The sequence below is a fragment of the Sciurus vulgaris genome (assembly GCF_902686455.1).
Source record: "Sciurus vulgaris genome assembly, chromosome: 16".
Lineage (NCBI taxonomy): Eukaryota > Metazoa > Chordata > Mammalia > Rodentia > Sciuridae > Sciurus > Sciurus vulgaris.
In genome coordinates, this window is record NC_136477.1 from 18,668,190 (window position 1) to 18,681,283 (window position 13,094).

Genomic DNA, 13,094 nt, shown 5'->3' on the forward strand with positions numbered 1-13,094 from the left:
GCCCTCAATGGCGAGACAGGCCGCGGCTGCCGGACAACTACACCCAGGACACGTGGCGGAAGCTGCACGAGGCGGTCAGGGCCATCCAGGGCAGCACGTCCATCAGGTACAACCTGGAGGAGCTGTACCAGTTGCTTTTTGTGGATGCTGTACTTTTCCAAGAGAGGGATCCAGGGAAACACAACTCAGGTTCTGAGGACTCTCTACTCCCAAGCCTGATGTGATTTCCCTGTTGGAGCAAGGGAAAGAACCATGGATGGTTTCGAGGGACATTATGGAAGGATGGTGCCCAAGTATGTAAGAAGTTTGAACAGGTGGGCAGGCAGTGCCTTTAAGAATCAGCTGGTCAGGGAGGCAGAACCTCAGTGGTGTCTACTGAGGCATCTTCCTCAGAGGCCCAGTCAAGGGTGTGGGGAAGCATGCTGTTCATTTGTTATACTTCGTTCCTTTTATATGTAAGTATGTATATATGTCTAGATATATGCACACAAAAACACTCTCCTTTGAAATATTTTGTAATAAAAACTACCCAGCTTATGTGAGGCAACCCCCAGTACCATAAAAATAAAAAAAGACAGAACAACTTCAGACTATTAGTGAAACTAATATAGAAATATGTTGGCCATTTAGGATGCTGAGTTAGAAATTTACATACAAGAATAGGTGAGACCAGAGTCAGCAAACTATGTATGGCCTATGGGCCAGTCATGTGTTATGGTAAATAAAATTTTATAGGAACATAGCTACACTTTCACTTAAGTATTGTCCGTGACTGCTTTTGGGCAACAGTGGCCAAACTGAGTAGTTGCAATGAAGCCTGCATGGTTTACAAACCTCAAATATTTTCTTTTTTTTTTTTTTTTTAATTTATTTTTTTTTCTTTTATTGTAAACAAATGGGATACATGTTGCTTCTCTGTTTGTACATGGCGTAAAGGCATACCATTTGTGTAATCATAAATTTACATAGAGCAAAAAAAAAAAAAAAAAAAAAAAAAAAAAAAAAAAAGAATAATTTTTAAACTTTCATTGCGTTTTCAAACTTTAGGATTTATTTTTAACCTCTCAAAGTGTCCCTGTCGAAGGTTGACTTTTGACCTAAATTTGAAATGAAAAATTTTCTCAAACCAAGAATTAGTGAAATGTAGGCCTCATTAGGCCTTCAAGAGGGTGTGGTTCTTTGTTATCACTCTGTGAAGGAGAAAATAAACTAGAAAAACCCTCCACCTGTATGGGGGGAGGGGTTACCTATCCTATTAGAAAAATACCTTGGAGGAATATTTTTCCCCTTCTCTTCAGAAAACAGTAAGTTGGACAGTTTGCCAGTTTAACAACCGGGGTTTGAACTGCATGCCATTTTCTTTTTTTTCTAAACTAAGGGTGTTTACTAGCAGACCCAGGAATGATGTGACTAACAGTCTTTCTTTGCAGAGCAGGTTTGAATAGGCTGATAGCTAGATAGCTAGACTCAAGACTGGCAGACAGTCTTTTTTTTTTTTTTTTTTTTTTTTATCATACTTTCTGATTTTCTTCTTTTGATTCCTTAATTCATAGAACACATTTACTTACTAACTTTTTGAAGACTTAGCATTGATCTAGATTAGGTGGGAACTTTTTTTGTAAATCATGTGTAGACACAAAAGAGATATTCCTTGCCAACTAGTGACACATGCAGATAAAGACAGTGGGAGATGCACTTCCGGTTCACAACAAGACTTCTGAGCAATTGGTGCTTAACCCTTTAGGGAAGTGTTTGTGCTCAGAGCCCTGTAGAAGCAGGAGGGACATCATCAGGGCCGCACTCTGGAAAGAACTGCCTAACTTCAGATGGAGCCTGAATTCTAAGTGTAAGGAGTTGTGGTTACACATAGCATTCACAACCCAACAAATGCATGTTGACAAAGTGGACTAAGTCTACCCCCAATACTGAGGAAATGAACCCAGGTTATGTATGACATCCTCAGCCCCTTAGGGGACAACAGTACTGCTGAGCTGTTTTTGTCTCCCATTAACTCTTCATTTAGTGTGGGAATATTGTGATTGCAAAATGACATTTTTAGCAATGGTAATACATTGGAAGTATTGTGGTTTTCATACAACATCACTGTAAGAGTACCTTTAGCTATTTTCCAATCCTGAAGAAGTATCAAAACTATCAAAGTACTAAGGAAATCAAATTCATGTGAAAATTAATCTTTCCCTTTCCTTTCCCAGCCAATTGCCTTGTATTCTCACTGTGTGAGTGTGGATTTGCAGTGAAATAACTTTAAAACAGTCCTCCCTTAGATATTATGGTTATGTTATCCTAAATTCAGTGAAAACAGCCAGGTGTGGTGGCACAGACCTATAAGCCCAACTTTTGGGAGAATGAGGCAGGAGGATCATAAGTGTCAGGTCAGCCTGTGCAACTTAGCGAGACCCTATCTCAAAACATAAGAACTGGGTCCTAGCTCGGTGGTAGAGCACTTCTGGGTTCAATCCTCAGCACTGGGGAGAAAGTCAGCAAAAACAGTGTAAACTTTAGAATATTAAAAAAGGCAAAGTAGGGAGAGCAGTCAGTGGTTTTTCACAAGGGTAATAATAATTTTTTTTTTTTTTTTTGGTGGTACTGGGGATCCAACCAGTGCATGTTAGGCAAGTGCTCTGCCACTGAGCTTACCGCCAACTCTTGTGTGTATGTGTGTATGTGTGTGTGTGTGTATGTGTATGTGCACACATACATTTACAGTCATTCTTTCTGTGTCACCAGCCTGTCAGCTTTTGGAGAATGTGCCTGCAGGCTCCTTAGCCCATTAAAGTCTTGGGACAAGTGATCTCTTAGACAGTTTTTGTCACCTAGTGTTTATCATAATAAGGCATCTTGTATTTTGTCCACCAGAAATTTCAAATAAATTTTCCTCCCTCCCTCCTTCTCTCTCTCTCTCTTTTTTTTTTTTTTTTTTTTGTATTAGGGATTGAACCCAGGGGTGCTTAACCACTGAGTCACATCCCCAGCACTGTTCTTTAATAATTTGAGACAGGGTCTCACTAAGTTGCTTAGGATCTCATTAAATTGCTGAGGTTGGCTTCAAACTTGCCATTCTCCTGCTTCAGTCTCCTGAGTAGTTAAGATTACAGGTGTGTGCCATTGTGCCTGTCTCAAAGAAATTTTCTCATTAAAAAAAAGTACAATACCTTCAACATTCAGTAGGTGATGCTACTCTTTTTCAGTCATTTTGACACTGTGTATAGGCTTTGGCCATTTTTCTGTATAAAGGAGACATAAACATGGAATTAGACCCCAGTGTTTTTCTTCAGTTCCTCAACTGTGTAGGAAAGGACTGAAATGGTGTTTAGAAGTTTATCTAATAGTATATTTGAAAGATAGACTGTTTTATAGTGGTTAGGGTATAAGGAGGCCTATTATTAGCAAGGATTTGGTCTATGAAAGATATGAAGCTTAAAATGAGTTTAAAAGAAAAATTTAATAACAAGTGTTTGTGTGTGAGTGTGTTTGATTTAACTCTAAGGCTCAAACTGAGGTCCTTGTGCATGCCAGGCAAGTTGTGACCCCAGCACTTGCCCCAGAAGTGTTAATAATGCATTGTACTAAAAACTTACTCTTAAGGTGAGGAGAAAACTGAGAAAAACATGATTCTAGCCCAAGCCGTCTCTTAGTTTCTTCAGCTTTAGAATGACATGTGCAGGTGATTGCATCATATTTCATAATCACTAGCTGAACTATTTGCTGTTTAGTCTACCACTAAGCATGGAAGCAGCAAGGACTTTAGTCCAAGCAGCTAAACCTAATCAAAGACCCACAAACAGGTTTGGATTCACTATCATTTGTCACTTAATCCATCTATACACATGACTTTCTTTTCTTATCACATACATAAACCCTGTAGCCATTTCACCTTTGCCCACTGTCCCCCATTCCCTGACTTCCTCACCTGGAGAAGCTGCCACTGCCCTTTGGAATAGCCCACCTGTCACAAGTGCATACCTCAGACCACAGGGGTGTGTCATTAATATGTTACAGCTGATGCCTCCCTCTTTAAAACAGGGTAGTTTGTCACCTTGGTGACTCACACAGGGCTTGCTAGCTTAGACTCTGGAATCCTTACATTTATCTGAAGTCTCAGGTTTCTATCCTGACCACACTCTGCTCCTTTTGTAGTTAATTAAGTTGGCATTAATCGAGACCTATGTAAGGAGTCATGAGGTAATATTTTGCTTGTGTTGCTTTAACATACACCATCTGATTAATCATCACAGCTTGAAGCAGTTCTTAAAATATACCCCCGCTATATTAGAGTGAAATTTCTAAACATTTGCTCTAATCTATCCTGGCACATGGAATCTGGGAACTATCTGAATTCCTGTACCACTTTGAGAATAAGAATGTTTTTGTTTGGTGTTTGAATTTGAACATTTGAATTTCTTTGTAGCAAAGCAAGTTGCTGACAAAACTGGGTCAGAGCAGCCTTTAGAAATAATCAATTTATATTTTGTATCATTTTTAGGTTGAGGAATGCTTCTCTTTTGGCCCAGGGGAGGTTGTACCAGATGTTGCATTAAGCATTTGGAAGATTTTGGGGTGCATGTGGGTGGAATCAATGAAAAAAAGTTGCGAGTTGTGTGTGAAACTAGACACAATTAAAAGGGGGCTTTTGGAAACTTCCTGTTTAGGAGAGGTCATGTATCAGAAAAACAATTTTGTAAAAGTAGTTCTAAGTGAAACGTTTTTCAAGTTGGGGTAGACACCCAATCGTGGAAATTACATTGATTATCTTTCAGATGAACTACAGTATGAAACATTACTTTGCAAGTGGTAGAGTTATGTTTGGTGGAACTTTTGTTAAAATTGCATTGCATGTTATAAAAAAAATTAAATCACTACTCTTCAGGAGTCTAGGCGTCTCGTCACGAATTAAGTCGGAAAAAGAACATGAAAAGAGCCTGTTCTGGTGATTCTTTGACATTAAAGAGCCTCGTGATACTGGATTTCTATGAACTTTATATTTCCCTACAGAAGTTGTGTTTTCTCGTTATGCAGTTTAACATCTCCAAAGCCTAGTTCTCTTTCAGGCTACACTGTATTTCCTCTGTGTCTCCGGAGAGTGAGGGATGCAGATTTGTCTTCTTGGGGGAGGGGGTGTTCATCTTCTCTCAGGCACGGGGCAGATAGGGAGGTAACTCGAGAGAGCAGTCGTCCCCAAGTGTCTTCAGGTGGGTGGATTCTTTCTTCGTAGCATTCTGTTCACTGTGCTGGAAAAGTTATCGTTCAGCTGATCCACACCCGCCACCCGCAAGAAACCGTGGTCGAAGTTCTCCACAGGGGAACTTACGTGTGACGACCCCCACGAGGATGGTATTTTAACCCCCGTTTCAGAGGCTGCAGAGTTGTTAAGAGGTTGCTCAACTCAGCTGGAGCGAGGTCAGCAGTGAGCGCGTCGTGAGTCAGCCTTGGGCGCGGCCCTCCCGGCTCTGCCGCGGGTGAAGGGGCGACGACCCCTCCGCCTGTGGAGGGCGCTGGGTCTCAACCAGTACAGAACCCGCCCGAGCCCGCGTGGGAAACCAAATAGCCTACCAAGAGCCGCGTGAGAGCGCGGTGGGTAGGGGCGGTGCTTCCGGGGCGGGACCGGCTTGCTTCGCCCCGCCCTCCTAGCCGCCGGGACCCGCCTCCTACGCCTCAGAGCCCCGCCCACAAGCCTCTCCCCGCCCATCCAGGCCCCGCCTACCGCCCGCCGGGCCCCGCCCAGCCGGGCGCGGGCGGGCGGCGTCGCCTTTAAGAGCTCCCCGGTGTTTTGGGGGCCGCGGGCCGGGCGCGCTGACCTGGTGCGCATGTCCCGGGCGGTGACGCCGGCGCCGGGCTCCATGTGTGCGGCCGAGGGGCGCATTATCTGGCCGGCGGCGCGGGCGGGCGGGAGGACCGGCGGAGCGAGCGCCGCGGGCCCGGGCGGCCCCACAGGCGGAGCTAACACGCACGGCCCGGCGCCCCCGGCCCCTCCGCCGCCCGGCCCCGCGGGCGACCCCGGCCCCGCAGCCCTGCGAACCCGCGCGTTGCCCTAGGGCCCGGCCGACCCGCGGCCCGGTAAGTTCCAGACCAAACTTGGTTGGGGGCGGGAGCCCGGAGATGGGGTGGGGGCACGCGGTGGATACGAGCGGCGTGGGAGGCGCGGACCAGGCAGGGTCCTGGGGTATGGGGTCAGTAGAGGACCCCCGGGTGAGCGTGGAAAAGTGAGAGCGAGCGAGTTCTACTCCTTGTATTCCGGGAGCGTCTTTCTTGTGTTGCCCCAGAAAGTTCCCGGCTCCGACGCTGCCCGGGCACGTGGGGGCCTGGTGGGGCGGGGGTCCCGGAAAGTCGCGGCGTCTCCCCGCTTCCTTCTGCGCTTCCTCCGGGGCCGGGGAGGGGCCGGGCCGCGAGGCGCCGCTTCGGAGCAATCGGGACGAGTAGGGGGTGGCGGGCGGGTGGCACGTGGGCGCGCGGGGCGGGGGTCCTGTGCAGGGGCGGGGGTCCCAGGCGGGCCAGGCTGCGGCGCTGAACCCCGCGGCGGTGGCGGCGGCGACGGATCCCGTGTCAGAATAAGAGTCCCCGCGCGCCCACGCCTGCAGGGCCAGCCCTCCCCCCGCCCTTCCCCTGCTCGCGCCCTTCCTGCTTGACCCCCGGGAGCCGCGGGACCCTTCCCCCTCTCTGGGCTCCATCCTTTCTCAAGGCCCTACACTTTAAATTTGCTTCCCCATCTAGGAGATGGCTCTATTGATTTCTTTCTTTCCCACCTGGAATGGGTTGGCATCAGTGACTAGACAGCAGCAGCTGGCCTTTTAAAGGGATTATTGCCAAGAATCGGAATTGATCACTTCAACAAGGAAAGGCTTATGGGCAGGGCCGCAGCGACAGTCGGACACTTGGGGTGTGCACACAGAGACTAAGAAACGAATGGGGATCTCTCCCTTAGAGACTGAATGACAACCCTTGAATGCATGTTTCTGCCCTGCCTTGGGAATTTTGCAGAGTGCTTAATTTTGTATAACTTGACCCAATATCTTTAGGTGTGTAGTTCATCCTTATCTTAAGAGCTTTGGATTCTTTGGAACAAAGTCCTGGTGAGTCACCTGAGCCTTGAATTTTCTCTCTTCCATCTCCATTTACTTCTTTCGTTTTTCTTGGAGTACACAGCGCCCCTTACATCTCTGGTTCAGTGTGCCCATTCACACAGTGACACCTCCTGGCTATGGCAGTACAGAGAAACCAAGGGACAGACAGTCCTCTGTGCTTTTGCTTCAGCCTTGGACTTATCCTGTTTTGTTGATGTACTTTTTCTTTGGTAGTAGTTACAAGTTTTCTTTTAAGCTAGATTACATAAAGAATGCTTGCTGGCAGCAGTTTGTTAATACATGCTAATATCAGTAGCTTGTTGGACCTGACTGCAAGCTGCGGAGGAGGGCTCATGGCTCTGACTGGCCCCCACATTTAGTGCCTACTGTGTGCTAGTTCCACGACAGACATTTGGTGCTTGTAATGGTCCTATGTTTGGGTAGTATAATCTCCACTTCACAGGTGAGAAAACTGGGACTGCTAGAGGCCAGGGTGCTTGCCCAGGGCTGCTTAGAAGTGGGGCTTGAACTTTGGCTTGGGACTCTAGAGCCCATGAATGCTGCTGTGTTCAAGCCCACTGCATGAGCATTTCCCAGGAACTCCTGAAACTACACGAGGCAGTTTTCTTATCCAGGCTCCTGTGCATCTCTGCATGGAAGTGGGAAATGATCTGGTGGTGTGGGGACACCAGAAATACCTGCTCTGTGGAGCGGAGCTGTGGAGTTGCTTCATTACATTTCACGTCCTAGGCCTTGAAGTTAGAAAGTTGGCCCTTGACTAGAGGAAGCAGTTTAGAGTGTGGGAATTTTGAGAATCATTTTCTAGAATCTTCTCCCTTCACTTACTAACCCCTCCTTTCATCTTTTATTCCTTATTTAAAATACTGAAACTGGTATTTACAAGGATTGCTTTTCATTTTGTAAGTAGTGTAAGAGAATGGGAAGATTTGCGTATTATTGATATACACGTATTGTTATTTCCACTTACATTACATCATTTTTTTTCTAGTGTCAGGTCATCTCTATTAATGCAGTATCATTTGGCAGATCCTGCAATCTTATATTTTGAAAATGAGGGGGGAAATGCTACTCGGGAAGGAAGAAATGTTGGAAGGACTTGTACCAAAGTGTCAATGAAAACCTGTGGATTAGGATTAGCATGTGTTCTCCCTGCCTTAAAAGTTTTGGGGGGTATTTCTGTGTTGTGTGTGTGTGTGTTTAATGAGGAACATTTTTTAGTAATGAAACACATTTTAAAGATCTTAACTATTAACTCTTCAATATCTCCCCTGACTTGTTTTGTACCACTTATTTTATGAATTTCTGGCATTCCAAGAAGTGATTTGTGGATTTATTCAATGCATATTGGCATACATACTGTGCCTCTGGCACTGTGCTAAGAATCCCTGCTTAGTGGAGTTTATTGTGAGACTAGTGGGTGAAGAATAGAGAAGAGTTTCTGGCAGGAAAGTGCTTGACCTGAAGGAAGATTGTTGGGTTGGAGCAGAGAGAGACATAAGAAAATAGATAGGCAGGCTGGAGACCAGGTGGGCAGACTGCTGGATATCCCTGGGATGAGGTAGTGTCTCGAATTTCATCCCTGAGAGTAGTGGGACTCTCATGGAAGGGGATAGGACAGGGAAGAGCTGGTGGGGTAAAGCTCAGAGCCAGGACTTCTTTGGGTCTTAGCAGAGCATTGAAGGATGCCTCTAAAGGATGTGGGTGAGAAAAACTGTGAAAACTATTTTGAAGTGTTGATTTTTTTTTTTTTGTTGTTGTTGTTATTTGTTTTCTTGGGGAGAAAATTAAGGTCAACATACAGATTCTCAGATATTGGTGTGTCAGTTCCCAACAGAAGGCAAACGTAATGGTCCTTACCAGTGAATTCAGTTAAGGACCATCAGCACACATTAACATCTGAAAGCATGGGCACCTACTATGCTTGCCTGGAGAAGTACCTGCCTGGACTCTTGGTGTTCCTGTGCCATCAAGTGGAATAGGCAGGGCCTATTTTTCTACACCTTTCCCCTGATAATCAGTTAATTTATGCACATTGTAGAAAACTAGGAAGATTGTGAAACAGACTGAATTCTTTACGAGCAGCTTGTCCTGGGGTAATTGAGCATCATTGGGATTTCCTTTTAACCTTCTTGTCTTGGGATTGGGAAGCACTGCAGAACCAGAAGAACGAGTTGTCAGTGTCATAGTTTGAGGCTTACAGAACTATGTTGCCTGTTAAGTGTGGTCATTAGAATAGATGCTCACGAGTTATCTGAATTGTTTCAGGAGGTAACTGAGCCTGGCCTCAGATTACTATTCTTTCAGGTAATAAAACTTATTTTATGTGCTAATTGTACAAAGCTATCTCTCTGAATTGAATTAGGCAGTATGTTAAGGTTGGCATAAAAAGTACAGGGGTCTTGAATTAATTGATCACAGTGAAAAGGTAGGGAGACTGGTGTTCTCAGAAACTAAAGTCCTGACTGGAGAGATCCTGCTTGCTTGTGTTTCTACAAAGATCCAGGACTTTTTAGTAGAGAGAATGTCAGACTCTGACTTTGGCCCCTCCCCCACCCTGTGCTTTCCAGGCTGTATTTGTGACCTCTTTTTGACTGATGAAAATGTAGGTTAGTCTTTTAGAAGACAAAGGAACTTATTCGAATAGAATACCTGCAGGTAGCCTCAGGAATTGACTGGGAATTCTCAGAAACCCTCCAGGGTGTAGGGTAAAGGTCCTGAGGCTGTTGGTCCGCACGTTGGCACAGCCCAGGCTTCTTGCAGTTTCTCCATGTGCTACACTCATGTTCTCTCTCTTCACCTTCCCAAAGGTATTCTGTGTTTCACAGGTGAGTTTGTTGGGGACTAACCTCCTGTTCTGATTCCTGGTTCTCTAGAGTTCTTTAATATAAAAGGATTGAAGACATATTTGTGTGTGAAGAGTAGAGAACCACATCTGAAACAGGATAGTTAGGATATGCTGGCTGGAGACGGGCAGAGTCCAAATGGGTCCCCTGGTAGGTTGAGGTAAGAGTTTGCAGTTGAGGTTGTAAGACCTTGAAGCTACTTATTCAAAGATAGACAGGTGGGGCTGTGAGCTGGGGCAGGGAGGGTCTTTGCTGGGATTGTGGCCTTGTGGGATTGCAGAGAAAGTCTACTTATTTGAGGGGTTTGAAGAATCCTTTAGTCAGTCCTTCTTCCTGTAGCTCTCTCTGGACCCAGTACTGCCTGGCTTGCCTTGTTAGTCAGACCCTTTGGTTTGAACTTTGAAACTTAACTCAGCCTAAATCAGATGGTGCCTTTGAGTACACGTTAAGAATACTGGGGCCGGGGAGATAGCTCAGTCAGTAGAGTGCTTGTGTTGCAAGCTCAAGTCCCCGGGTTCGATCCCCAGCACCGCAAAAAAAAAAAAAAAAAAAGAAAAGAATACTGCCACATTATATTGGCAGACCAGCTCCTCCTGTGCCAGGGACGCTGTTCCCTGGCACGGCCCAGTGCTGCTTGCTGTTTGCCAGATGAGGCTGTGGTCCTATTACTGAGCAGGAGTTTCCTGCAGGAGTTTTGCTTGGCCCTGGTTTAGCCTCCCACTGCCTGGGATTAGCTCCTCAGGCTATTTTGTAGGGACTCAGCTCGACTGGTCCTTTGATTTCCATTTCTGTAAAGGTGGGTGGTGTTTGCTGTCTACTATGGGAGACTGTGTTGGGAATAAGATAGCAAATGCAGGTGGTCTACCCCAGTGTCTAGTGTGTGTTTCAAAGGTGGGTGTCTGTCATTATGACTAGAATGGATGAGCCACAGCACACAAGCATTAACAACTGTTGCACTTCTTGTGCGTGAAGCATCTCCACATTCGTGGGTATGTCTGTCGTGTGTCCTTTGGAGCCTTACCTCAACTTTGTGCCACAGCCCGTATCTGCATTTCAGATGGAGAAGGCAAAGTCCCCTTCAGAGAGGCATTTGGAAGTATCACTTACTAGTTATGCTGAAGTTAAGACTTGGCTTCACGTTTTCCGATTTCAAACTGTATATATTTTTCTTTAGTTTTAGGGTTCCCCTAGTGGTATCAAATGACTGGGTTGGTTGTGTCCCACCAAGGAAAGGAGGTACCCTCTTTCCTGGCTTTGTGCTTACCATCCTGACTTTCAGGGACAGTCTCTCCATCTGTGAGATGGGAAGTTATTTGCCAGACAGATCTGTCATGGGATCCTGCCTTTGGGAGCCAAGAGGGGCCGCTGCCTCTCTGACTTTATCACTTCAGAGATTCTGGCCAGTGTTTGAAGTAGGTTGGTTGTTGTGCATTTGTGTCCTTCTGGACTTCCCTTCTAGACTTATGGCTCCCTAGCTAGCTTGGGAGTTGGACAGATCTGACTTTACCACGGACTGTTTACAGTTCTCTAACTTTGACTGGCTCACCTGGCCAGTAGGCTTCAGCTTTTGCATGTGTAGATGAGAATGGTATCTTTGCCTTAGGATAGCTGTGAGGACAAATGGAAAGTGTTTGCAAGCAGTTGGAGTGGCCCAACGTCTATTTCTCCATTCATCCTGGAGCCAAAGTTCCTTCTCCCTGACAGATGACACAGCTATCCCCTGGTATTGCATCTCAGTTATCATGCATGCACAATGGAACAGATTGAAGAACTAGGTTCTCTCTCTCTGTTACTGAGGATTAAACCCATTTGCACTCTTAACTACTGAACTGCATTTTCCAGCTCTTTTTTTTTTTTTTTGATTTTTTTTTTTTTTAATTTTGAGACAAGGGTCTTGCTAAGTTTCCCAGCCTGGTTTCAAATTTTTGATCCTCCTGTCTCCACTTTTTTTTTTTTTTTTTTTGGCGGTGCTGGGGATCGAACCCAGGGCCTTGTGCACTCTACTGACTGAGTTATCTCCCCAGCTCTACACTTCTTGAGTAACTGGAATTATAGGTATGGACAAGATGCCTGGCTAGGTTTTCTTTAAAACAAAATCCCACTGCAAGCTAGCAATTTGGGGGTCTTTGGAGTTCACTGTAAAGGATTCTCACCTAAAATATCAGTTAGATTGTCTGGAGGGAAAGTAAAAAACCCTGTGGCCCTAAACTTGCACCTACTCCCATTTCCTCCAGTCACAGCTGTTCTGTGCAATTAGCCTTTGAGGCAGGGGCTGTTAAGTTATATTGAACACATTCTTAACCTTAGAGGTGGCTGATCACCATGACCTTGAAGGTGAGCAGGTTTCAAGCCAGTGTTTTCTATCACTTGAGTTTCCAGTTGTAGAGTTTTATGGTAGCAACAGCAGACTTAGTTTTTTTTTTTTTTCCTTTCTTTTTTTAACCAGGCGTTGAACCCAGGGCACTTAATCACTGAGCCACATCTCCAGCCGTTTTTTTATTTTTTATTTTGGGACAGGGTCTTGCTGAGTTGCTTTAGGACCTTGCTGAGTTGCTGAGGGGCTCACTAAGTTGATGAGGCTGGCTTTGAACTTGTGATCCTCCTGCCTCACTTTCCCCAGCTACTGGTATTACAGGGTGTCCCATCGTGGCTGACCAGACTTTTAGTTTTCTTATGTGTTTTGTACAGGCTCACTCTGCCAGCAAGTTCTGGAAACTTAGGTGTTGCCTCTTTCCATTCATATCTGTAGAGGAAATAACATTTTTCAGTGATGATGCCTGATATTTGGGTAGAGAATCGTATACTGAATTCTTGGTCTGAAGGCATTGGTTAAATTGCTTGAGTCACTTGGGACCTCTGATGTTCTTAGGACTTGGTATCATTGATGGAACACCTATTCTTCATTTTCTGTTTAATGCCGTATTCCTGGGTTCTTTAAGGGTTATTGCCAACCCTCTTCAATGGTAAGGTTTTTCACAGGATGCCAGAGTCGGCTTCCACTTTGGGATTTGCTCACATCCGCTAGAAAAGGGAGAGTTCTCACGAGTGTTTAGCACTTTCCTTAACACACTTGTTTGATCATCCCAGCATTTTGTATGTGGGTCATCGCTCTCCTGCCTCCCTTCACCAAACCTGTAGTGAAGTTTTATTG

General features: G+C 45.4%; 1 protein-coding gene across 11 annotated transcripts in view; it reads left to right on the plus strand.

The window, feature by feature from the left end:
- GATAD2A (GATA zinc finger domain containing 2A) overlaps positions 1–13,094 on the plus strand; it is a 108,060-nt gene that overhangs the window by 10,528 nt on the left and 84,438 nt on the right. For 5 of the 11 annotated variants that reach the window (XM_079116727.1, XM_079116734.1, XM_079116739.1 and 2 more), the window contains exon 1: positions 5,767–6,075. The exons of 3 other annotated variants lie outside the window; for them this stretch is intronic. The gene's annotated coding sequence lies outside the window, so the exon portion shown is untranslated. Of the gene's footprint in view, positions 1–5,764; positions 6,076–13,094 lie in introns of those variants that run through there. 3 more of the 11 variants (XM_079116730.1, XM_079116731.1, XM_079116735.1) reach the window with 3 other exon arrangements.